At 31.7% G+C, this 24,878-nt stretch overlaps 1 long non-coding RNA gene across 1 annotated transcript in view; it reads right to left on the bottom strand.

Moving 5' to 3' along the window:
- The window catches only part of LOC106681115 (uncharacterized), a 123,595-nt gene extending 101,694 nt beyond the window's left edge, over positions 1 to 21,901 (bottom strand). Inside the window, exon 1 of the long non-coding RNA XR_010842663.1 lies at positions 21,824 to 21,901. This is a non-coding gene — a long non-coding RNA (uncharacterized lncRNA). The remainder of the gene's footprint in view (positions 1 to 21,823) is intronic.
- Between the last annotated feature and the right edge of the window lie 2,977 nt (positions 21,902 to 24,878).

Below are 24,878 nucleotides of genomic sequence, written 5' to 3'. Positions count from 1 at the left end.
TATATTAAAAAAAATTATTTGTACCACTAAAACCAATGAAGGATCAGGAGTGCAGTACTTTAGGTAGTATGGTCACTAGACCAACGGTTGGATACACACACGCACTCACACAATGCAATATAGTTTTTTTTATTTTAATCAATAAGGATATCAAAATTGGATGGAAATATCGATAATCAACTTCACAAATATTGTACATTTTTTTTTAATTTTAAATTTACGAACCTTTGGGACTCCACTAAACCTTCGAATTCCTTCTGTATTCAAACCCTTCATAAAAACTTCAATCCTCGTATCCTACCCCTTACTTTGTCACAAATCAAGTCCACTCCAGATATCATTCCTTCTATTATACAAGGGTAAGTCAATTATTATTTGCCGTATAGTTATAAAAATTTATTGTAATCAAATAGGAAACTTATTAGTACATCATTTTTTGACATAAAAAATATCTTTGCTTTTCAACGCACTTAGTCCATCGTTGTACAAGCTTTATATACCCTCTTAAAAGAAGGTTTTCGGTTGAGCTGCAAGAAAGAAATGCACTGCTTTTTTCTTTGCTTCGTCCGAGGTAAATCGACCTTTCCTGTGGATGGTTTTCTTGTTCTTTTTCTTGCACAGCGAATTTGGATGTTTCCATTCCATACTCTGCCGTTTACTCTCCGGCTCGTAATGATATATTCATTTTTCATTACCAGTAATAATCCTGTCTAATGTTTTTGGTAGGTATCTAAGCGCGTTTGTTTTTCCAACTGAGTTGTTTTGGGACCCAACTTGGACGAACTTTTTAAATCCAAGTCTGTTTTGGATGCTTTCGTAGGCAGAACCATGAATCATTTGCAGACGATGTACCACTTTGTCAATAGCTACTTGTTTGTCTAAGAACACTATTTCATGTAAACGCTTAATACTTTCTTCATTTGTGGCAGTAAACGGCCGTCCGGGTCCTTCATCGTGCGTAACACTAGTGCGACCAAAATCTGTTCTTTTGGGAAAAACTGTTTTCCTTATGTGGGTGCTGGGTCACATGAGGATCGCTGGAAATGAACTGGCAGACATTGCAGCTAAACAAGCACTTGTTCTTCCAGGTCAGGGCGCGGCCATTCTGACACCCCAAGAAATATTTCTTCCGATGAAAAATGAAATAGCATCTAGTTGGCAAGCCATGTGGAATGAAAGCCCACCAAACAAGTTTAAAACTATTAAAAAAACCATTAAACTATGGACCACATACACCGTTCCAATCGCTGGGAGGAGGTAGCTATTGCCAGATTGAGAGTAGGTCATACAAGTTTAATTCATACATATCTGATCAGTAAACAGCCACCGCCAAAATGTCAATACTGCAACAGTGTACTTACGATCAGTCACATATTTGAGGAATGTCATTTCTATTCCGCGAACTTGAGTAGATTGGGAGTAGGACCGAGTGTATTGGATGCTCTGAATGATTACCAGAAGAACGTGGAAATGGTTTTGGTTTTCTTAAAAAAGCAATGGCTTTTTGAATAAGATTTAAACCAGAGAATCTGTTATACATTCTAAAAAAATCCAAAATACGTAACTATTTAATTTTTTTTCGTAATTATTTTAAAAAAAAAAAGTTTAATAGAATTATAAATATAAATGAAATAGAATTATAAAGCTCGAAACATGGGCGTTGATGACCTCAGGGTTTTACGCCCTAAAGCCCCAGACAACAACAACAACAACTAGTGCGACCATTTTTGAATTTTTCAATCCATTCTTTGAAGACACTCCGTTGTGGCTAAACACTGTTCTCGTACCCTACTGAGAGTCTTCGATGAATTTCAGCCTCTGATACGCGTTCTGACCATAAAAACGGATTACTGAACATTGTTCTTCTTAGGTGCAATGCGGAGCAGACATGGTTAACAGCACGAAAGCGATAACGAAACTAACCTGGCAGCTTGAAACTTGCATAGACATAACAACAAATAAACAATCCATGCATCATCAACGTCAAATGATAGTGCTACAAACAAAAATATAGCTAAATTACGGATAAATATTGACTTACCCTCATAAACTCCCTAACCACTGAAATCCATTAGTTTCTAACCTCGCTACCTCTTTCACACCTGACAATCCTCAGACTGCAGCAGAGCCAAAATAAAGGAATTGTGTTTAGAGGTGTATACTAACCTGTCCACGTTTGTAACAAAAAAAGAAAGTTCGTAGAGTCTAGTTCAACATAAGACATCGAAAGGAGAGTCGCTGACCCTAGATTAGAGCATCTTTAAAAAACACAGTTTCACAAAAAAATCCCCCACATATTACACCCAAGGTAAAACTGAGAACAAAGGTATTTTTTCGAGGAGCAGTTCTCATCAATGACTTTCATAAAAGAAAAAAATCTTTCTTAAGGAGTTGGATTGTATTCAAATCATACTCCAGTTTATTTCGTCACACCTTTTCTCTGATCTTGTTACGGTTCTTCGTAGCAGTTCATGTATTTAGGGTTATTTATTTTAGTTGATTCTTTTTTGAGACTTAAAAAAAAAAATTAATATACAACTCAATAACCATTGTGTAATCGGTAAATTAAAATGATTTTCAACTGGTATATCTCTTAATATAATATAATATAGATTATATTGCGAGGAAATTCAGATAACGCCTTCATAATTAAAAACAGTTCCTTGAACATTGTTTATCATCATCATGATCAGGTTTATCATTTCACTTCAGACAATATTAATTAAAACTACTTTATGACGCTAGGTGGACACCGAACGGCTTTACAAACCCACAGGATTGACTCACGGCTATAATAAAAGAATGAATAATTCAGCTGTAATCAAACCTGGGACCTTGCAGCGCAGAGCCTTACTCATTAAACCTCCTCGCTTCCCCCTTCCTCTGGCGAATACCGTACTATTTAAGTGGAAAATTGTAAGCTGTATTGTTATTTTTTCTTTATTTCCTCGTTTTAAATTTGTATAATTAAAAATAATTCATTTTTAGCATATTGCTTGCTTTTGAACCCATTATTTAAGTTATTCATGTTTTCCTTAATTACTCAATGGGTGTTTGAATATTATATTTTGTTTTGAAGAGTGATTTGAGTATCAAGAAAAAATCGTTCACAATAAAAATGCAAGAAAGCAGTCATAGTATAATCACTTATGTATGGTGACTGAAAAAAAATGTAAATCACCAGTGGAGTTTTATTTTATTGTATGTAGATGTAGTTTGATTTATTACTGCAATAATCTTGTCATATTTTTTTTTCTTTAGCAATAATCTTTTCTAAAGGTCAGATATAATGGAAAATACCGATAAATCGCAAAATCTATTTGAATCAATCTTTTAAATTCATCTTATGGTTTCTTAAAAAACAAATTCTAAGCTTTTTATTTTAAATAATAACGTTTACTTTTTATCAAAATCAATTTATGACTTTAAATATACGACTTAAGGGGGTTAATTATTATTTATTATGCAAGAGGGGCACAGAAAAGTAAAAATTTCTAGAGCAATGCTTAGAATTCAATCTTGAAATCATTAGTATACTAAATTGTTTTTTTTCCAACCACGCTTTATTTTACTTTTTTTTTTTTTTCGTAAAATTATGGTTTACAAAATAAAGAAATAACTTTGTGTTTCCTTTGGTTTCTCTCTGAAGGTGTTGTCAAATCCTCGATTATTTTTCATTTATTGATAATTTTTAATAACTTCGTATACTATCTACTTAAAGTTAATTTATTTGTTTTACGTATATCAATGGACAACGCAGAGCAGGGCAGCTGCGTTTTATTTCAGTTTTATAACCCCTGTATCAAAGATGTCTGATATAAGTATACCTATACAATTCTATTACTCCTCTCCCCCCCCCCACACTTTGGGCCATTCTAGTTGCGTTATTTTCTTGGCGACTTTTGTGTTATTGTCTACCTTTACAAACCCTCCAGCTTGCATAATAGTTTTCGAAATTTGTGAATGAACTAAGTTGGTATGAGAGACATGTTTTTCGGAAGACTTAACTTGCCAGCAAATGAGGCGCAACGTTTCTTATATCTCTTGCTAAGTTTAACAATAAAATTATATAAAAGAAGAAACTGTCGTAGGAATTAATTCAATCAAGCATTCCTAAGTTATTATTATTATTTTTTTTTATTAACTGTGACTATTGGTGAATTAGGAATCATTTTAGGACTGGGTTTTTTTGTTAAATCTGAGAGTTGACATAAATCTGTGCAATTCTTGAACTTATTTAAGTAGAACATTTAAGGAATCATGATAATAGATATTATGCTTTATTTAATACTCCATTGAACCAGAAATTTCTTATATAGTGGAATTAATTTTTGAAGAATTTGAACATCGCACATAGTACAAAACCATCTAACGTAACGTAGAATTTCTTAATCAAATTTACAACTAATGCGGTAGAATACTTCTGATATCGGCATGGTCAGTTCTACTACCAACACAACCGTATTGTCCACGTTGACCCCTAAAATCGCGCCAAAATTCGCGACGACAAACAGCAAGACGGGGAATGCTAAGTAGCCGAGAGCTGAATGGCCGGCGGGGGGAGGGGCTGGTCACGTGACGGCCACGCCCCTTCGTTATGACACCTGAATGAGAGTGACGTCACTACTCATTTGTGCCTCAGTCTCCCTCTGCTCGTCTGTCTGTCCTGTAACCTCAAGGATGCAACTAGTCTTATTTTGAGGCGATATCTTAACGCATACGTATATCTTTATTTATACACGTACATAGAATTACAGGTCTTAGGGACTTATGTTGCTTAGGGACTTAGGATTACAATTAATTCGAAGGATATACTGATCAAAGTCCGTATGTATACCACATAACTAGTATTTAATCCGAATAACGTTTTGATAATTTTACGGGTATTGATCTTGAGTTGTACTTAATTTGGAAACCGTTTTGCATTTGCTTGCCTGTAGCAATATCAAGAACCATGTGATGTGTTAAAGTTAAACTCTTTATAAATATAATACATATGTGTATAAGGAGGTCCCAAAATACATGTTTACTCTTCCAAAACTTTACAGATTTTGTAATTTTGATTTGATTTTCGCTGGGTCATAACAGTGGTATTCGGTTCCTCATTTAATATATGCTGAGTATTTAGATAATATAAGGTTAGAACCTTCCCCAATGCCCTTAACTTTCCTATGTAAAGAGAGTTTTCTTTTGGTTTTTTTTTTATGAATTACCTGGCGTCCTTAAGGCATAAATCGCTATTACAGGAACAATATTTCTCACATTTTTTGACAATTTCTGAGTAAATGTTGTGGAAAATTGTTCCTGTAATAGGAATTTATGCCTTAAGGACGCCAGATAATTCACAAAAAAAAACCAAAAGAAAACTCTTTTTTCGAGAAAAAAAAAAGTAGAGAACGAAATCGTTAATAAATCCAATTTCTTATAAGAATCTATCATCATAATTTATGTTCCTAGACTTGACGCGGCAAAATCACAAAGGGTATGATGATGAAGCTTAATGATGATTAAAGATTCTTGATGAAAATTGAATTCTGAAATGATTTTGCGCATTACGGTTAGTGATTTTAATCTTCAGGTTGCTAAGAATAAAAAAAAAATGCCACTTATGCATTCGTCTTAAAATCCGATTTACTATTAGGATCCGAAAAAAAGTACCCAGTTCAATAGGGTAGTACCCTATCCTACTAATTTCACAGTACTCTGTAGAAGAACTAAAAATTAATTTCTACATATTGTCGATTCGACAAAAAAGTAGTTCAAAAATGAATATGTTATTACTTTTATTTTTTGTCCAAAATCGATTATTAGTTTTTAATTGATAAATAATTTATTTATACCTACTCTAACTCTGTTTATTCAAATAAAAATATATTCATTAAGCTTTATAAGATGCAGCAATGAAATAAAAACAATTCTGAATTAAAAATTTTATGTACATGCTTTCTTCTGTGATTGTCCTTTCATTTTTTTGAATGGATAATGAATGAATTTAGTTAAGTTCTCTGTTCATTTGCCCTACGAATTTAATACGGAATTAACCAACACTTATTTTTTTTATTTTTTATTAATTAGCAATAGTAATGAGCAATATCGATGTTTTTTTTTTAATTTATTTATAAACATATAAGGCTCAATCCATACATATCAGAAGTACAAGTACAGATAAGCATAGTGCCTTAGATATATATTGCGAAATGAAAATTCTTTAATAGATTATAAATATTGCTTATAAAACACAATATACAAAATATTACTTGGTTCTTAATTTCTTTTTGTGGGTTTGATTAGGGCGGAAATTTACTTAGTTTTGGTTTTACTGTGGTTACTAGTTTAACTCTACAGTGTTTATTAATTCATTTTTTTTTTTTATTTTAGGTTAATTGATATGTTTTCTCTTCTTTTTTTTAAACTTTGTTTTCAAAGATATCTGTTTTATTTTATATCGCTAGTACTAAGCCAAATCGTGTCTGCCAATTTCGTTATTTGTCAGTTTAATGTAAAATCATAGTTACGAAGCTCATACTGATTGTGAGTTTAAACAACTTCTATTAACTTATATCTGATAAATAATAAATATTTAACAATAATATATAAGTGGTAATGAGAATAATATTCAATAACAATTGAATGTAATAAAATTCAATATGCATGTAAGGTATAAAATTAATCAGAACAAACAGGTTCGGTTTAAGATTGGAATTAATTAATTTCATTAATGAACAATTACTCATGGCATGAAACTTACTAACTAACTAATTTAATTAAACTGCACATTTAGTATATATTTGTATTCTGTTTGCTTTGTCAATTATACGGTTACCTCTCATTTAAAGATTTAGTAAAAACAAGTTAAAGTTTTTACTAAATCTTTAAATGAGATGTAAACATGTTTGGAGAACATTATTGATGTATAATGATATTTTTTGTTTAATATTGAAATTTTAAGCAAAACTGTATAGATTTTTTTATTTATGTCCATTCAGCAGCTCCAGTGAAGAACAAAAAATAAATTAAATAAAAACAGATTTTAATAAAAATATTATTTTACACTATTATAGTCTTTTAAAAGTTCTTTGATATACAGAGTTGAATTATTTTCACCCAGACGTCTGATACATTCTTGATAATATACATTTATTCAAATATACATATTCCATCCAGTAAAGGAGCCTGTATAATATTGTAGATTTATTTTTCTATTCACTAAGTATTAGTGCGTTGTCTTAAATTATTAATGAGTGATACATATTTCAAATATTTTTCTCGAGTGAGTATATTTAGAAAAAATAAAAAATCATGAGAATATTTTTGATTTCTAATCGATTTCCTCCAGATATACATAGGTACATACATACATAGTAGGTTCAAAAAAAAGTTACTGGTTACAGTATTCTATTTTAAGAAAATAAAATATATGACCTACATAAAATACTTTAATAATAATTTAAAATTCATCCCTCATAATGTTTTGAGATTTCACTCGCCATCAGGGGATAAAATGATGCATTAATGAAAGTAAATTATCACAAAAATGTCGCAAACTACCAGATAGTAGCAACTGATCCATAACCTTGCGGTTTCTTCCATTTGTCCGTACTGCTATACTCCTCAATATAAAATGGATACATTTTTTAAAAATTTATTTATTGATATATACAACTATTTTTATATAAAAATACATCAAGCATACTTGATGTAAGATCATAATGGAGAAAGAGAATCAACACATTAGTAGCACTCAAATAATATTTTTACTGTAGAAACCACATTGTTTTCAGGCGCCTCGGAGAATTGTCAGGAATGGAAAAGGAAGCAAGTTTGGATTTTTTATAGAATTGGATGGCTGAATAGAACGATTGATTATAATTTAAAAATGGATTTATATTTGTTTCTAATTCACATTATTTTTCTGTTATTCAAACCTGCATATTTTAGATTGGTATTCGGATCGTTCAACTAAACGTATATAATGACTATATAAAGTCAAAGATGAAATGATATGCCAAGTAAAGTGAAGCGCGGTACCATTAGTACCTCTTTCGCAGCCAATCGACAATGTCTTATTAATTGAGGCAGATTGTTACTGAAAATTAAAAAAATATATAACGAGGTAAATAACCTTGAGTTACACTAATGATTAATTAACGAAAAAAATATACCATTTTTATTCTTGGTATGTACCAGAGATTTTGTTACAAATAAATTAGATTAGAGCTACTTTAGTTTATTCAAATATCTTTTCTATTTCAAATTACAATTCTAGTTGAAAAATAAAATCGTAATAATAATAATTCTTAAGATTTTTTTTTTTAATTTTGCTTAAAGTAACGGTAGTAATAATAAGGTATAATAATGAAACTAAGATTTTAATATTGTTCATAATCGATTTCAATCCCACCTTTACCCCGTTACAACTTTGTGTGTTGTACTGTCCTGTATATCAGAATCTCCCTTTCTTCTTTATCCTATGTATTGTTCGAATCATAAGAGTCCTTTAAGCCTCATCGGTAAGAATATTTACACTTCACGAAGAAGAAGAATGTTCTTACATCGATTTGTTACACGATCTTACATCTGTTTGTTACATCGATCATAGCTTTTTTTTCATAACAATATCGATACAAAAAAAGTCAGTTAAAGGTAATTTATTTAGAGCAAATTCAGGTCGTCCAAAATTCAGGAATCCTATTGCCAGTCGTTGTAAAAAAATGCATGTACTCAGGAAACTCAATTCAACTAACTGCATTTGACATCAGAAACATGATTGCTTGAATTCCGAGGTTATCAATCTCACAATCAAAAACTAGAATACGAATGAGAGAATCTAACCTTAGCTCAAGAAGACCTGCGAAAGGGCCTGCGAAAGATCTTACGAGAAACAGAGAGCAGGATTCACTATAGAACACCAATTTCTCACTGAATTCTCAGTTATGGGTTCACTGAATAAACAAAAGTTGCACTTAAAGTTCTAGATAGTCTTCTCAAGCGTCTTTAACTGCTATTTGAATAAAATACAATTTTAAACCAATACACCTAGAGAATAAATAATAAAAAGTAATTATCAATTAATTCAAACAGGTCGGCTCAATTTCTATGGCACCATTTGCTTTCTAGGCACAATCTACTGTACAAGCTTTGAAAAAAAACAACCTATTACTCATCATGTTGGAAACTGCTGGGTGCAATGACCAATGACTAACATTCGTAGAAATAAAAAAAAATAATAAGCCCACTACTTAAAATCGAAAAAATCCACACATATTGTAGGATTACACAGCAAAATTGTTACACAGAGTTAATGTTGTTAAGATCGGTAATATACATTTTGTATTAGTTAGCATTTTTAGATGATTTAATAAATAATAAAAAAGTCATTTTTAAAGATTTTTATTATGATGTTATTATAAGAAATTATCTATTAGTAGGTCTCTAATAAATCGTTACTGTATATTGAGACAAGAAATTGCCTTCAAAATATATATATTTCTGAATCATCATGAGTAATGAGTTAGATTTGTCATTAGTTGTCTTGTTGAATTACCTTGCCTAATATAAAACGATTTCAAACATTTTTATTTATTAAAATATTACCCTTTTGGATCTTGCATTATGAAAAGAATTTCATATGTTATTAGTGAATGTACTGGGTCGAATGGTTCACAAACCGGCCTTTTATGGCCGCATACACCTTTACCCCCAGAGTCCAGGGCATGAGCAATAATATATAGAAATCAGAAACTAAAGAGAATAATTTACAACCAAAAATCCAATCACAATCAATTAGTAGGCGGAAATGTTCCAATGAATCTACCCTTGGAGTTTTCTCAGAGTAAAATCCTACAATATAATACAGTAAATATTATTATCTTAAAAATTTTTAATGAATAATAATATTAATGAATCTTAAAAATGTATGTTTTTAAATCAAGAGTTATGAGTAAAGTGTGTGAAAACTGCGCCATTAGTTGTTTTATTGATATATCCTGTACTATAAAAATCTGTTGCTTACCACCCTACGACACAAAGTTTCAAGTAGATTGTAGTATTGCTCTACCTATTTTTATGATAATGGAAAACCGAAACATATAGACCGGAGATAGCGAAAATTGTGAACAAATAATTTTTATTTTTCTTAGGCTATAAAAATTCTATTTTAGAGATTTTTGAGGTGGGAGTAAAGAATATAAATTTATTATCAGAAAGAAATGCGACAGTTTAACGAAGATAACGAGTTCGTAATGCAATCGTAAATGTCCGGGTGTTCTCGGTTATTCCCGTCTGAATCGAATACCTCTGTTATTCTTTTTCTCTCCTATAGTTAGTCATAATATTCTTAAATATTTTTTATTTATTGTATACTTATTATTGCTAAAAATGAAAACTGTTTATTTTTTTTTTTTTAATAAAAAAAATTAAAGATACTTTAGAGGGAGATGTTGGAGCCTTTAAGTCCGGTCAGACTATTTCAATGAAGAAAAGACCTAGCTGATCTTAAAAACCATTCAGTTCTACATTTAATACACGTTGAAATAGCGAGTTTACATTGTTAAAGTCATTTTAATGAAGATAAAAAAAATGTGAAAAATCTATCTAATGAAGTTGCACTTTGAGTCGGTCGATTCCAACGTAAAGGTTGCTGTCACATCTCAGCCCGCCTTAAATATGCAATTTCAGTTCTTTACGTCGTTTTACTTTTGAGCTAGGCTGTTCACAAACCATTTTTGCGAGACTTGGTAATTTGGACTCAGGGGAAGTCAAATTTTCGTCGAAATCTCAAATTCGAAATTTTTTCATCGACCACACTTTCCCTCACTATATATATTCCATGTATAAGTAAGTGATAATAAAAACGATTTCATGAGTTGTTCGAGTTTTGTTATTCTATATAAAGTTCAACAATGCAAATTTGTTTAAATTTTTATAAATTAAAGAGTTTTTTTTTTCTCTCATGGCTACTATTAATTGTGATTGCGTTAAGAATTTTTAGATCGAGTTCTTACAACTTTATATACAATTGTGGCAACTTTGCAGTCTAGTTTTGAGGCTCGCTAGGCGAAATGTACATTTAAATATTCTCAACAAACAGAGATTTCACGTCGTTCCATATCTTAATTCATTAATTTTACTTAGGTGACTTGATGTCAACTTTAATAAAACAAAAAATGGTATGTATTATACGTATGGTAAGTACCTTTCTTGTATCTATATTTGTTTTCTGGTTATTCTAAAAATAAATCGTATTAAAAAAAAAAGAGAAAGTGTGTTCTAAAATTATCTCTGATGCACTCAATTAGTTTCCTACAATATGGTAGATTAAAGTAAATCTTTTTCCTTCGAAGGTTTGTAGAAGTTGTATGGTGATATATTTCTCACTTATAATGTCTCACCGGACACTATAAACATCCTATAATTTCCTCAATTAGTTAACTCATTTATCAAAGATACGCGGCCTCTTGCTCTTCAAGTTGCGATCCTCCGCTAACGACCCAAATCCGCAGCTGCTTGTGATCCTCGGAGTAGAGAATGGATTAGTCTCCCGCCTGCTCCGGCCTAGAGGACACGGATTACATCTGACGAGCCGCCGGTGCATTGTCCGCTCCTGTCGGCGAGTCCTCAACAAAAGATCCTGCCGCTGGCTCTCCTCTAAGATCGTCAACGGAACAACTTTCCAGAGAAAAGGTGTGTATTTAACACAGAACGTTGTCAAAATGAAAGTTCTTAAACATAACTTTCAACGCTTAATCCTTTTAATTTCCATTATATTTAACCTCATATTTTAACTATTTATCGAAACTATAAGGAATGGTCGATTACAATAAAAAAAATATTAAAATAAAGAACATAAAAAGCCTGCACCACTTACTACCCATGAAGCATTTTCGTTACGGCACTTAATAAGAGATAGCATTTCAAGCTGTTATGAACGGCAGCCAAGCTTACCTCATACTACCTCTCTCCCAGAAGGGTATTATGTTCTAGTGTCAGTCAATTACCACCATACCATCACACGAGAGCCAATTGAAAAATAAATCAATATTTTTCAATCCAATTTTTGATTAATTTAATATAAACTGTATAGTAAGCAGTCAAAATTTGTGAGTCTTTCAAGTATAGGTTGGTAGAATAAAAAAAATATTTTTTCTTTCTTTAATGCTGGAGCTTAATATGTTTGAAACTACCTAAGAAACTAGAAAACCTAATTGAACATCATTTAAATTAGAATAAATTTACTAAAGTATGAACCCTAATAGAGCTGTTTACATTGAATATTTCTAAAGATATAGTTTTTCAAAATCAACATTTCATAACAAAATAACGAAAAATCAATAGTTAATGAACTCATTTTTTCATAAATCGCGTATTTATCCGAAAAACTAGAAATCAATATTTTGTGAATTTATTTTGTCAATTATAATAAAAACTATTACTCCTATGAAGATAAATGCCATAAACAACTTTATAGCACATTAAACTAGCTTTGATTTGAGTGCTAGCAGGCATCTGTATGATATATATGATATGATATAGGTTCTTCAGATATATTCTTTCTCTAAATAAATTAACTAATTATTAATTTTTGTTATAAAACGTTGATTTAAAAAAAAAAACTACAAATCGGGAACTCATATTCTGGAAAAAATCTTCTACTTTAAATAATGTTCAATTAGGGTTTCTAGTGTCGTAGGTAGTTTTAAAGATATAGAGCTTCGAAAGAAAAATTAATTATTTTTAACGTTTTTGAACAGGCGCCAATTTTTATTCACCCTAACTATGCTTGACCGACTGATCAATTTTGATTACTAACTACATAGCTTTTATTAATGTAATCAAAAATTGGGATGAAATAATTGACTTTTGGGCTCTTGGGTGTGTTATGCGCTCGTAAAAGGAATTTTCTTAAAAAGTTAATTATTTAAAGTGTGGAAAGCACAAATATTAATCTTTCACAAGTACTAAAACAAAACTAACTGAACAAATATGTACATCTGAGTATTTGTCATACTTAAGCAAATTTGTAATAGTTTATCAAATTAGTAGTATCAGCTCAAACTTATGTAAGGTTAATTGAAAACAAAAAGGACCCGACATTGTACGGTTCTCGTCCTTAATCATGGTCTTTTGGTGATGATTTCAATCAATGTTCAGTCTTAATTTTCTTTTCGTCATTTGGATAGAACAGATCTGTTTTAAGAAACATTTTAAGTCTTAAACTTGTATTTTTTATATCTCGAGTAAAGACTCGAACATAATCTATTTTGGATGTAAAAGTATTTCTTAACAAACAACTTTTATTCTGATTATGTTGTCCACTGAAAAGTTGTATATATCTCCATGCTCGCTCTATTGAAATATATATGAAAAAAAATAATGTAATTTTCTTAACCACAAACATATGGTTTGTATATGGAGTAATACGTACGTATTACTTTTTTATATTAAGTATTAAGTAAGTATTGGTAGGGAAGTATCAAGTATAGACCTACGGCGTTCGATTAATGCTTATACCATTTGAGAAAAATGGTTATTCCAAGATAGATATTGATCAAAGATGATTCTGAAGTTTTTAATAGAGGTATAGAGTTGCATAAGGAACTTATTAGGGGCAAAGTTAGGATTAATAAGGTAGATGAAGGAGAAACTTAAAATTGACCAAGAAGACTTAGATTGTTTTTAGGTTTACTAATTTAATATAAAAAATAGGTTTATATTAGTCGTAGAAAAGTTTTTTTTTTAAGAGCAATCAACTTTCATAAATTAATGAGTTGAATAAGAATCCAAGTGTAACATTTACATTATTGTAACTACTGTTTTTTCTTTACTTACCTGTGCTTGAACTAAATTTACGCTCCCGTATTGAAAAATTTTGATTTCACAGATTTGCCAATACTCTATGCTTAATTTTTACAACTACTATAAGCCAATTTATTATGAAACATGGAATTATATTAAAATTATAAAGATAGAACAAATCAAGGTCATCCTTGTTGATTTCAAATTTCTCCTTCATCTTCAATCTTATTAATTGTAACTTTATATTTACTTTATAACTAACCCACTTATTCGCCTCTACGCTTCTTACAATTTTTTCAGTACTGAAGGATATATTTGGTTTGGATCGTAGTTGATAGAAAAAATAACTCTCATTTCCAATGTTGTCATTTGTATCTTTTACTTTCTCATCCACTTAAATAATAATTTTTATGGTAAATTTTCTTACTATTTTATGGTACTTTTCTTTCACCTTATTGTTCACTATAACTGACGGAAGGTATCTTAACTTCAGGAAATATTCAGAACGTATCCTTTCCCTGAATAAAATTACATTCATAACATTACACGCTGGTTAGATCTCTCTTTTTGTCTAAGAGGAAAGATAATCCTCTAACGGTCCCATATAATAGACATCCAGAAAGAAGTGGAAGGGCTCCGTAGATGGCATCCTTATAAGAAGAGGGTGGTATGCCGTCGCGTGGTCCAGTGTGTTTACATGAGGAGGAATGGCAAGAACGCTCGGCGTCCAAGCGGCCCGCCGTTAGAGATAATTCCCAATGGACTCCCTATCGTGTCCTGTTCTTGCAGGCCCAGGACAAGATAAGGAAGGCTGTTGCATTACCTCTACATATCCGTCGTTGAATGGCTTCATTTCTTCGAGGTTGCACTTATTGGATGCACTTATTGGGCTCACTTGTTGGTTTGAAGGAGTCCATTAGAGACGATCAGTGCGCGTGCTTAGCAATCTTCAGGTTACTGTTTCTATTGTTATGGCCTAAGAAATAATTACTTTACAATTATTTAACAAAATAAGTTCATCACTGGTAATGAAGAGATGTATCTAGACCAATGTAATCAAAAATTTACTTTTTTTTTAATCAATTTCCACCAATAGGCATTTTTGTTGCATGAACTACCCAAAAATGCACTATTATTCTTGTGATTTTAAGTAAATACATATTAACCAAAAATATGTTATACCAGAAGGTGAGTTTTCCTTAAAGTCCTATTTAACATGAATACACCAATTCAACCAAAGCCAATCAGGATCTGATTTTGCTTGCTGTATGGCCCAGCTTGGTCATTCATGAAGATTATTGTGGAGCCCAGGTATTTAAAACTGTCTACTTTCGAAAATGAATTACCATTCACGTAAACTATGTCTTTTTTTTGGCTTAAAATGATATAATTTGTTTTATCTTCATTTTCTTGCAAGCCAATTATGCTTCTTCTCTTATTACACTCTTCAGGAATCTTCTCATGTCATTTTGGGATACTTATATATCAACTTTTTCAATGTTGCTCAATTCTACTACTTTTTTCAACTTAAGGCTTCTCTTTCTATTCCTTTTGTTAAAGTTTACTGTACGAAATTAACTCTTCATCTCGTTTATAGACGGAATCATAAGTTTGCCATCTTCAAACAAATTTGGTAAAATTGTTACATACAATGATCAAAAGCTGTGCCAAATTTAAATAATTGAATAAATTGTACCTGTAAAGCTTGCTAATGTTACCATGCAATTGATTTTTCAAGTAAGTAGGTCACGAGGTCATTTTCTTATCAGTAGTCTTGAAAGAAGGAGAGATTGTAATTCCTAATCTCCAAATTATTGATTTGTATCAGGGAGAATAATAAACTCCTTTTTGTGTCTAATTAATTAAATTAATGCACTTACACCCACCTGAAAATTCCTCTTCTTTGTTATCAAATCTTTACACTTTGTAGTGCAGCCTGTTTCTGTTTCCTAAGCCCCTCTATTCCTATCCAACTTCTTAAACATCACCTAGAGTGGGTCCTATATTCCTTGCAATATCTTATATCAATATCTCCCACCCATTCGTCATTCGTCCACATTTATTTTTTCCCCTTTTTTGGCTTCCCATATTTTTCTGGTAGTCTACTATCGGCATTTTTAGGACACAATGAAACTACGTTAATTCTAATCTATGTTTATTGGACCTATTTACGTTCAATAGTTCTTAAGTAACTTTTCATAAAAGATCCACTGTAAACCGTTACTTAGTAAATCTATATTAAGAAATCTAACCTCAAAAACCATTCGACGTATATATGTCTACAAAATCTCAGTATTTTGCATACAGATATCTGCCAGCACCAAAATTAAAGCTAGTTTAGTGTGCTATAAAGGTATTAGCTAAAATAAATTGATTTGGACCATCCATCCAAGATCAAAAAGTCTGTTCGAACAAATAGAAATCAACATGTTGTGAATTTATTTTGTCAAATATCATAAAAACTACTACTCCTACGAAGAAAAACAATAAAAACCACTTTGTAGTACACTTAACAACTAGCTTTAATCTGAGTGCTAAGACCTCTGTACGTCTTATGGTTTCTGAGATATATTTTATCATAAGTCAAAATTTTTGTCCAAACATCTAGAAATCAATGTTTTGTGAATTTATTCTCTCGAATATCATAAAAACTAATACTCCTACGAAGATAAACTTAATAAATTAATTTATATTACATTGAATAAGCTTTGATTTGAGTGTCAATAGACATTTGTACGTCAAATCGTTTTTGAGCTATAGATTTCTCAAAATAAATGCTCTAACATTTGATTATTCAATGCATGTTTTATGGAGTTATATCTTTTTAGAAAGCTATTTCTTGAGAACTATTGAATGTAAATGGCTATATTAGTGCTCATATTTTAGCAAACTTACTCTTGTTTAAGTCATGTTTAATTAGGCTTTTTAGTGTTGTTGATAATTTTAAAGATATGGAATTCCGATAGAAATAATTTTTTTTTCTAGTTTTGAAACAGCTACCATTTTGTATTTCTCCTAACTATACATGGTAGACTTACCAATCTTGCTTAGTACATTATACATAGTTTTCATTAAAGTAATGAAAAATTGGGGTGAAATAACTGTTTTTTTTTATTCTATTACACCAAGGTAAACTCGCGAATTTACTTCAGAATCCGACCTGTCTAGTAACTACTAATTTTGGTTGCTAGATATTAATTCACGTCGATCTGTTGTGAATGGTAGATCCATAAGAGTTCCTTTTTCACAAGAGCCCCTTATAGACACTATTTGAGTTGTACTTAGATTTGGCCGAGTTGATGGTCAAGTGATTTGCGGCTCAGAGCTTCCTCCCACGTAGGTAAAACTTCTTACCCAGCTATAGCCATTTTTCCAGTTGTGAGTATCGGCAAAAACTGAATTCTAATTCTGTACAGGATTATTAGATGCAGTCATTATCCGATTTTCAATTGCTAATTATTAAACTCCTTCAGTTTCTTATATTATTCTGTTCATGTATAGTAAAAACTGTAATAAGTATAAACTGTTTTATTGCTTCATACACGTTAGCTTTTTAAACTTCTCTGATTCATTACCGTTGAGCTGCTATTTCATATTTTTGTACACGGTAAGAATTACTTACATTAAGATCATCATTATCTTCCTGCGTGATTCTTTATTACCCCCTAAATTACATAATTAAATGCTCCAGAGAGATCTACAAAGGTGAAATAAAGGGATGTATAAAAAAATTACAAAATAACCGTTTTCAACCAAATATTTGTATTATTATTACATCGATATAAAATGCAACTATACTCAAAGTATAGTCCATTGTCATCTAAGGTCATTAGCCATCTGTTAGCCAATTGCTTGATCACACGCTGATACCATTCTTTGAAATAGCTGCCAAAGACTCTTGGACCGCAATTTCAACTTCCGCAAAATAGGTTTTCCTTTGAAGGATTTGGCCATGGACCGAGACAAGTAGTAATTCGATAGTGCGAGGTATGGACCATGGGGACTAACCCAAGAAGTTCTTAAATATTTTCTTTGGTTCGATGGGAAGTGATTGATGGTTGAGTAAGTTCGTGAGGGACCAGTCTACTACTCTTTTTCACCTTCCCCATGGAGAGTAGATGGCGCCTGACAGTATATTTCAACACACCACACTCCCTGGCAAGTTCGCGAGTGCTTGTGGTCGGATTTGACTCAGCAGCATGCTGTAGAACCTCATCAATATCCATTAATGGTCAGCCGGAGCCTTTCTTCCTTTCCAACGTCGTATCTCCACCTCTGAATTTTTCAAACCAACGCTGGGCAGTGCGCTAGTCACAAGCACCTTCCCTATCATATATTTCAATTATACAATTTCACGAATTGCTTCAGTGACTATGATTTTTTTTTTTCTAGTAATGCCTTAAAATTGCGGGAATTTCGTAAGAAACTTATATGTTTCTTCATTGAAACAAATAACTAAACTGAGGTTTTTTTTTTTTAAGAAGTAAAATGGGATTAAACAATCTTAGAGAATTCATGGTAGGCATGAAGGAGACAGCACCCAGTTGTGTATCCTCCTATCGTCCAACTAAACTATAATGTCAAACTAATAGGTCGTGTATCAGGAATGTCATTGGTTGCAATCTATTTTACAACTTTGTTGAATTGTCTACATAACTTGTCATGAAGCCTTTTGTAAGCCATACATTCGAACGTGGTTGGTTGCAGTCGGAACCAATGTAGGTCAGTGTGAAGGATCTTGTATAAAAACTAGAGTGGTGAGTTTGCTATAAGTCATAAAGATTGTCATTGCAACATTTGAATTTAATCAACGTGGGGCCTATAAATTTGGGAAGCGTTAAATCCTTATACGTTCTAGTAAATGTATATATGTATGGGTTGGACGTAATTATAATTTTACATATTCATTTTTATATCTGGACTATATGTCTTTATAAATGTAGGCTGTCAATAAATAAAATATTGCAACAAAGTTTGAGATATGAAGGTTATAACCGACATTATTATCAACATATCCTAGTTTTTATAAGAAAAAGAATGAAAAAACATAACAGTTGGCAGATCTGCGGACGGGCTTTCCACACCACAATCCAATCAGTGAATGTGTCAGTCTGCCTGTCCATTCGGATGCAGATTGACTGTGACGGATCTGGTCTGGGGGGATTGTGGTCTGGCACTACTGGCGTTACACTTCACGCCTTTATCGATTTTTTATTTCGATATCATATCTCATTAGCATACATTAATATTCCGTGACCGTATCGATTGTAGCCCTCGGCAAGTTATTTGCTACGGCGCAACGCTCTTGTACTATTCCTTATCAGCTAACGGCATAGGAGAAATTAATGGGTTAGGATAATTGAATGTAAAAGTGAATTCAAACTATAAGTAATTATCGAAGACCCTCCACTTCGTGTACATTGTAAGCGAGAAATTTAGTTACTTTGGTTGATGGTTTTTTTTAATAATTAATAATATTGGTAGTCTTACATGATAACTGAATTCTTTTTCGTGATTTTTTTTCATTTTCGCTTTCATTTTTATTGGACTTATGACTTATTTTATGCAAAAGGACTTAAGTCTAACCTGCAGTTTTAACATAAGCGATGTTACTCTTACCGCTGTCGAACAGATCCGCTACCTTGGACTACATTTGGACAAACGATTAACCTGGAATCCTCGCACCAGACTGAAAAGACAGGAAACTGCACGTCGATTTCGACTATTACAGCACTTACAAGACAAACGGTCTAAACGTCCAACACATTACAAAAGACTGATCTACATGACTGTAATAAGGCCAATCTGGACATATGGAGTTGAGCTTTGGGGCTTCACTAAACCTTCGAATTCCTCTCGTATTCAATCCTTACAATCCAAAATCCTTCGTAAAATTTTCAATGCTCTTACTTTGTCACAAATCAAATCATACATAAAGACCTTAATGTTCCCTATGTAACCAATCTAGCCCGAACCAGATATCACTCCTTCTATTATAAACTCTCTAACCACTCAAACCCCCTAGTTTCTAATCTTGCATCCTCTTCCATTCCTGACAATCCTCCGAGGCGCCTGAAAAGAAGATGGCCACGAGACCAGCTAATGTAAAATGTCATTAGAGTGCTACCAATGGGTAGTTTCTCTACACGGCTGTAACACTCCAATTTAACTTAGATCAGATTTACTAAATGTATTATAATGTACAGTTGTAATAGCAATAAATAAATATTAAAAAAAAAAAAAACATAAGCAAAACTTAGGGAAACTTCTATAACATTTATATCAAGGGACAACAGCTTTTCTAGTTCAGTCACATGCATATACAAAAACTTGAGATTATTGCAATCAGTAATTAATTAAATAATTATCTTTTTATGAAAATTAATTTTGATATGAACAGAGAATTTCTAATAACTCCAAGGATCCGGATTAGAATCCGGCTGTAGCCAGATATTACTTTCAAATTCACTGTAGAGTCAGCCCTGTGGGTTCAGGAGCCCTTCGGATCCACTCAGCCTCATAAAGTGAATACCCTTAATTGGGCAAAAGTGTGGCGATAGAGCGTTCCAAATCATCATATCAAATCACCTACTTCCCCAATCGTTAGTCGACCTATACAACTTCCTTACTAAGTATTGCACCCTTGACCATTCTTGGATTATAATGGCACAGATTTAATTTAATAAATTCTGAGTGCTCTGTTTTGATAAATGTAAAAATCGAATCCATATTATTTTAATTTAATAATTTTCAAGGAAAATTGTCTGATAATGTATTTATGACAAAAAAAAAGTTTAGTGATTATTGATGTACAATTGTAACTATTTTATTCAGAATCAATGTCAATTTATTTTTATGAAATAAGTTTCTTTTAATATTGAAATGTATACTAATAATAATGAACATCTAACATTAATGAAAGAAGGTTTTAATAAAATCGACGCCTATTTTATTGATTATATATTCCACCAAGTTGGAACTTACTGTTTATGATTAAACCCATTCAAGCATGTTTGTGAAGTATGTTCGACCGTGATTTATTTCTTTAATCCAACAAACTAGGTTCCATTTTAATATAATGTATTATATATATCATGTAATTATGTTTCCAAAAAACAAGGAAATGGTACAAAATTTTAATATTACATGCTATACGAAGACATAAAATTTGGTTCTGTAAATTACGTTTTACAAACGTAAGTTACAGTAACATACCTTGCATCAACATTTATAATTATAATAATAAAATAAAAGTTAAATTATAGTCTTTTGCTCTGTTAAAAAATTTAAAATACAAAATAAACATAATAAATAAGCTCTTAATAACGTAACATATAGAAATTAATATGGTTGTTGTTCCTAGTATTAGCTATATAAAAGAATATATAAGTATTTTCAAGTAATCATTCATATCATTGAATACAAACTAAGAACAGGAAAAAAAGTTGAAGAAAAAAAATTAAATAAGAACAATAATAGTAACAAAATAATGAAAGAACAAAATATTAATAAATAAATTAAAAATATGATATTTGTAAAAAAGTATTTCAACCTAATTAATATAATGAAATGAATTGATTAAATGATATGATTATAGATTTAAAAAAAAATTAAATATTAATTAGTAATTAAAGTTATTTGTTTAAATATTCACTGTTATGTTTGGAATACAGGTAAATAATAGATCTAATGCTAAGAATTTATTTATTTTAAATTTATTATTAAAAAGAATATGTTGAAAAATTTGTTTATTGTAAAATTTTAAAAATAATAATAAAAAAAAATAAGAGTAATAAAAAAAATGATAAGAATCGTATGATACATGCATTATTGGTATAGGACTATGAATGGTATCAACAGATCTAAAAATAAACGGCAGAAATCAGCTGACTGGTACGTCATGCTGATGACGTCACCACCCGAACTGTGACGACACAGGTAGAGGGGGCTACAAGCTCAACAAACACATACAATCACGCATACACCTACAACGAAATTATACTAACATGTATAGTAGCCTCATACTCACAAAACGTATACTGTGACAAGAGGAGACAGAGAGCGACAGACGGACGGACGAGCGGGGGCGGTGTGGCTGCCGCTGAGGCCTGGGGACCACTGAGGCTACGGGCCCCCCGCCTCCAGCCCAGGACGCCCTTTGCATGTTAAAAAGGGACTTGTGTATGCAAAAGTATGAATGAGATACTGGGGCATTAGCAATTGTAATAAGGTTCCCTCCAGCCTGTATAAAATCCGGGTCACTTCTTGCTCGCCTATATCGATCTACCGTCCGTCTTCCTGGTACGTCTCGACGGGCAGGCGGTTCGAGGAACCTTGTGAAGGGAAAACGTACCTGCAAGGGGCGGCAAACTTCTTAAGGAACGTCCCAGAACAATAAGGAATCCATAAAACTGTAGTTAAGCGGATAGGCATCCTAAAAGGAGTACAAACTTAAAATAGATTATAGAAAACAATTATTAAAGACATTCAGAACCCACATTCATGAATAGGGACAACAGAATCTTAAGTTCTACCTAAGATGTTCATTGTAAAACGTTACTACATGCATTAGAAATGGCCAAGAGTGAATATGGTAGACCGAGCTGGACAAAATTATTAAATTAATATTTTCAAAATATATGATATATATTACGAAATAAATATATTTTCAAAATTAAGAATTAACTCTATCAGCAAAGATTATATATAATTTATTTATTTGGTTTTTAACAGCTCCTATTTAATAGAGTATTAACTTGTATCCAATTTGCAATTGAGACTTCCCTCTTTCTGTTTTCCTTTCTTTTATTATTCTTATATATAATGTATTTTTTCTTCTATCTCTAGTAATATTTATGTTTATCATTTTAACTTATATGCTGTTCTATAATTTATTTAGTATATAGTAATAAACAGATATTACATAGTTATTTTTTCAGATACTTGTTTAATTCATATATTCTATAGTATTTTTTTTTAGTCAAACCTCATATTCTTTTTATAGCCCTTAGTTCTTATTGAACAGTAATCTAATTTAGCTGCTCAAAGTGAGGACTTAACAACAGGTTCTTAGATAATAACCACTATAACTGTTAACGCCATATTTATATTAATTAAAATTTAAATTTTTTAAATAGATAATAAATATATTCAATTGTTATTAAACAATTACGTTGTTTACTATATATGTTTTGTGATAATTGTGTATCACTATATATTGTTTTGGTTTAAAAGAAACCGAATTATACTGGTAATGTTTGTATAGTGAAATACTGGCTAGTAGGATTATTAGCCACAACAATACAGGTTCAGTGGCCATAGATCAGTCGCCCCGTCGACATCGTCGCCAATGTGCACTCGCCCAGTCGAGTAGCCTATGTACTATTCGCCAGACCTTTCTGGATGAGATCATCGGAGCTGTTCGCTGAGTGGGCCCACCTACGTCAAGAACAGAATTTCGTCTCCGACCTTTTCGGCACGAACTACAGGACCCCGACCCATCGGAGTTCATCAGTTGTAATTAGCCATTTTTTTTGTAATTTGTTTTCATAGGGAGTTTTTTTTTTGTTATTAAAAGGTTTCTTTGTTTTCAATTTAATTTATGTATAATTTATGTCTTTTAAGTTAATTTACGAATAAATGTTTTGTCCGAGCCAGTGTTTATTTTTTTTTAGTTAAGCTTTCCAACAAGGAGACTATGTCGACTTGAGGTGGCTTAACAATAACCATAGTTTCATATTTTCTTAACCGATCCAGAATTAGACATATAAGACTGACCCAACTTCATCTAATTATTTAAGAAATACCACTAAGATGGTCCCAACTCCCAGACAGTAACTGAAAACTTCCAACAATGTCCTTTCTATTGCCGTTAATGCTCGGAATACACTTCATCCTTAGGCGAACAACGGCAGTAGAAATGATAATGTGACATCTTTTTTTGTCAATGTAAATGTATTAAAACAGATATATAATTTACTACCTTAATAAAAAATGTAATTTTTATTTTCTGATTATTTTTAATGGTTATATCAATATTATCATTATTGATGGCGCTAATGAGCTATACATTTTTTCTCAATAAACTACAAAGAATAATAGTTTCATTCTTATACAATATTTTTTATTTATTAGCTATCACATTTACCCTTTTTAAAATATTTTTTTAATATATTTCTTAATTGTCCGTATTTGATTTTTGTTATTGTACAGCACCTATTACAGATCATTTTCATCCATACTTTAGCAATCATTCCGCCAACCTATCTTATGATGTCGTTTTGTTGTCAGTGTTCCATAGTTTTTCATGTCAATTTTTCAACTCTGAATATTACTTAGATTGGTCGAGAGTTTTGTCGTTCCCACAAAAAAAAAATAAAACTCATTTGTATAGCTGCTATTTATTATTTTACTTATCATGACTAACTATTAACAAGGTTTCTCATCCCGATACTAAAAAAATAATCAAGTCTGATTAGTATAAATTTATCGAGTGGGGTAGCTCACTTTTCAGAGAGATCGCCCCTCCACCAAGACCTGGGAGGTGGTGGCAGTGGGAGACGGTCGACGTCCTCGACGAGGGAAGGCTTTAGACTCTTCAAGTCTGAAGTCTAAATTTTCACCATTCCACCCGCGTTTACAACCTTCATTGGACCTCTCACCTAACCTTATAATGCCTAAAGGCAATCCAAAGTATCCTTCATACCCAGCTATACATATAGCATACCTCCTATATGTACGTACTAAATACCAATTAAAATCTTTACAGGAGGGTACAAAAAAAAAAGGTGGTAGCTCAAAAGGTAAAGTACTCAAATCCGAGCTGGACAGTAACAAAATTATTGTTTTCATTTTGTTCAATTTTGGACATATTTTGAGGTGAGAAGTGTCTTAGAAGTAGGAATTTCACCGTTCATCAGACACGGGAAAAACCCATGTATATTGGATACTAACATCAATTACTTGTACAATAATTTTTTTTTTTTTTTTTAATAATTTATTTATTGATATTTACAACTGTATACACATATATACAACAAGTAAATTTGCTGTAGGTGACATAGTGACATGATAAAAACATGTGG

The sequence above is a fragment of the Halyomorpha halys genome, unplaced genomic scaffold (assembly GCF_000696795.3).
Source record: "Halyomorpha halys isolate HHAL.00 unplaced genomic scaffold, Hhal_1.1 Scaffold310.1, whole genome shotgun sequence".
Classification (NCBI taxonomy): domain Eukaryota; kingdom Metazoa; phylum Arthropoda; class Insecta; order Hemiptera; family Pentatomidae; genus Halyomorpha; species Halyomorpha halys.
Note: the sequence above shows the minus strand (reverse complement) of the source record. Positions and strands in the feature narration are given on the sequence as shown.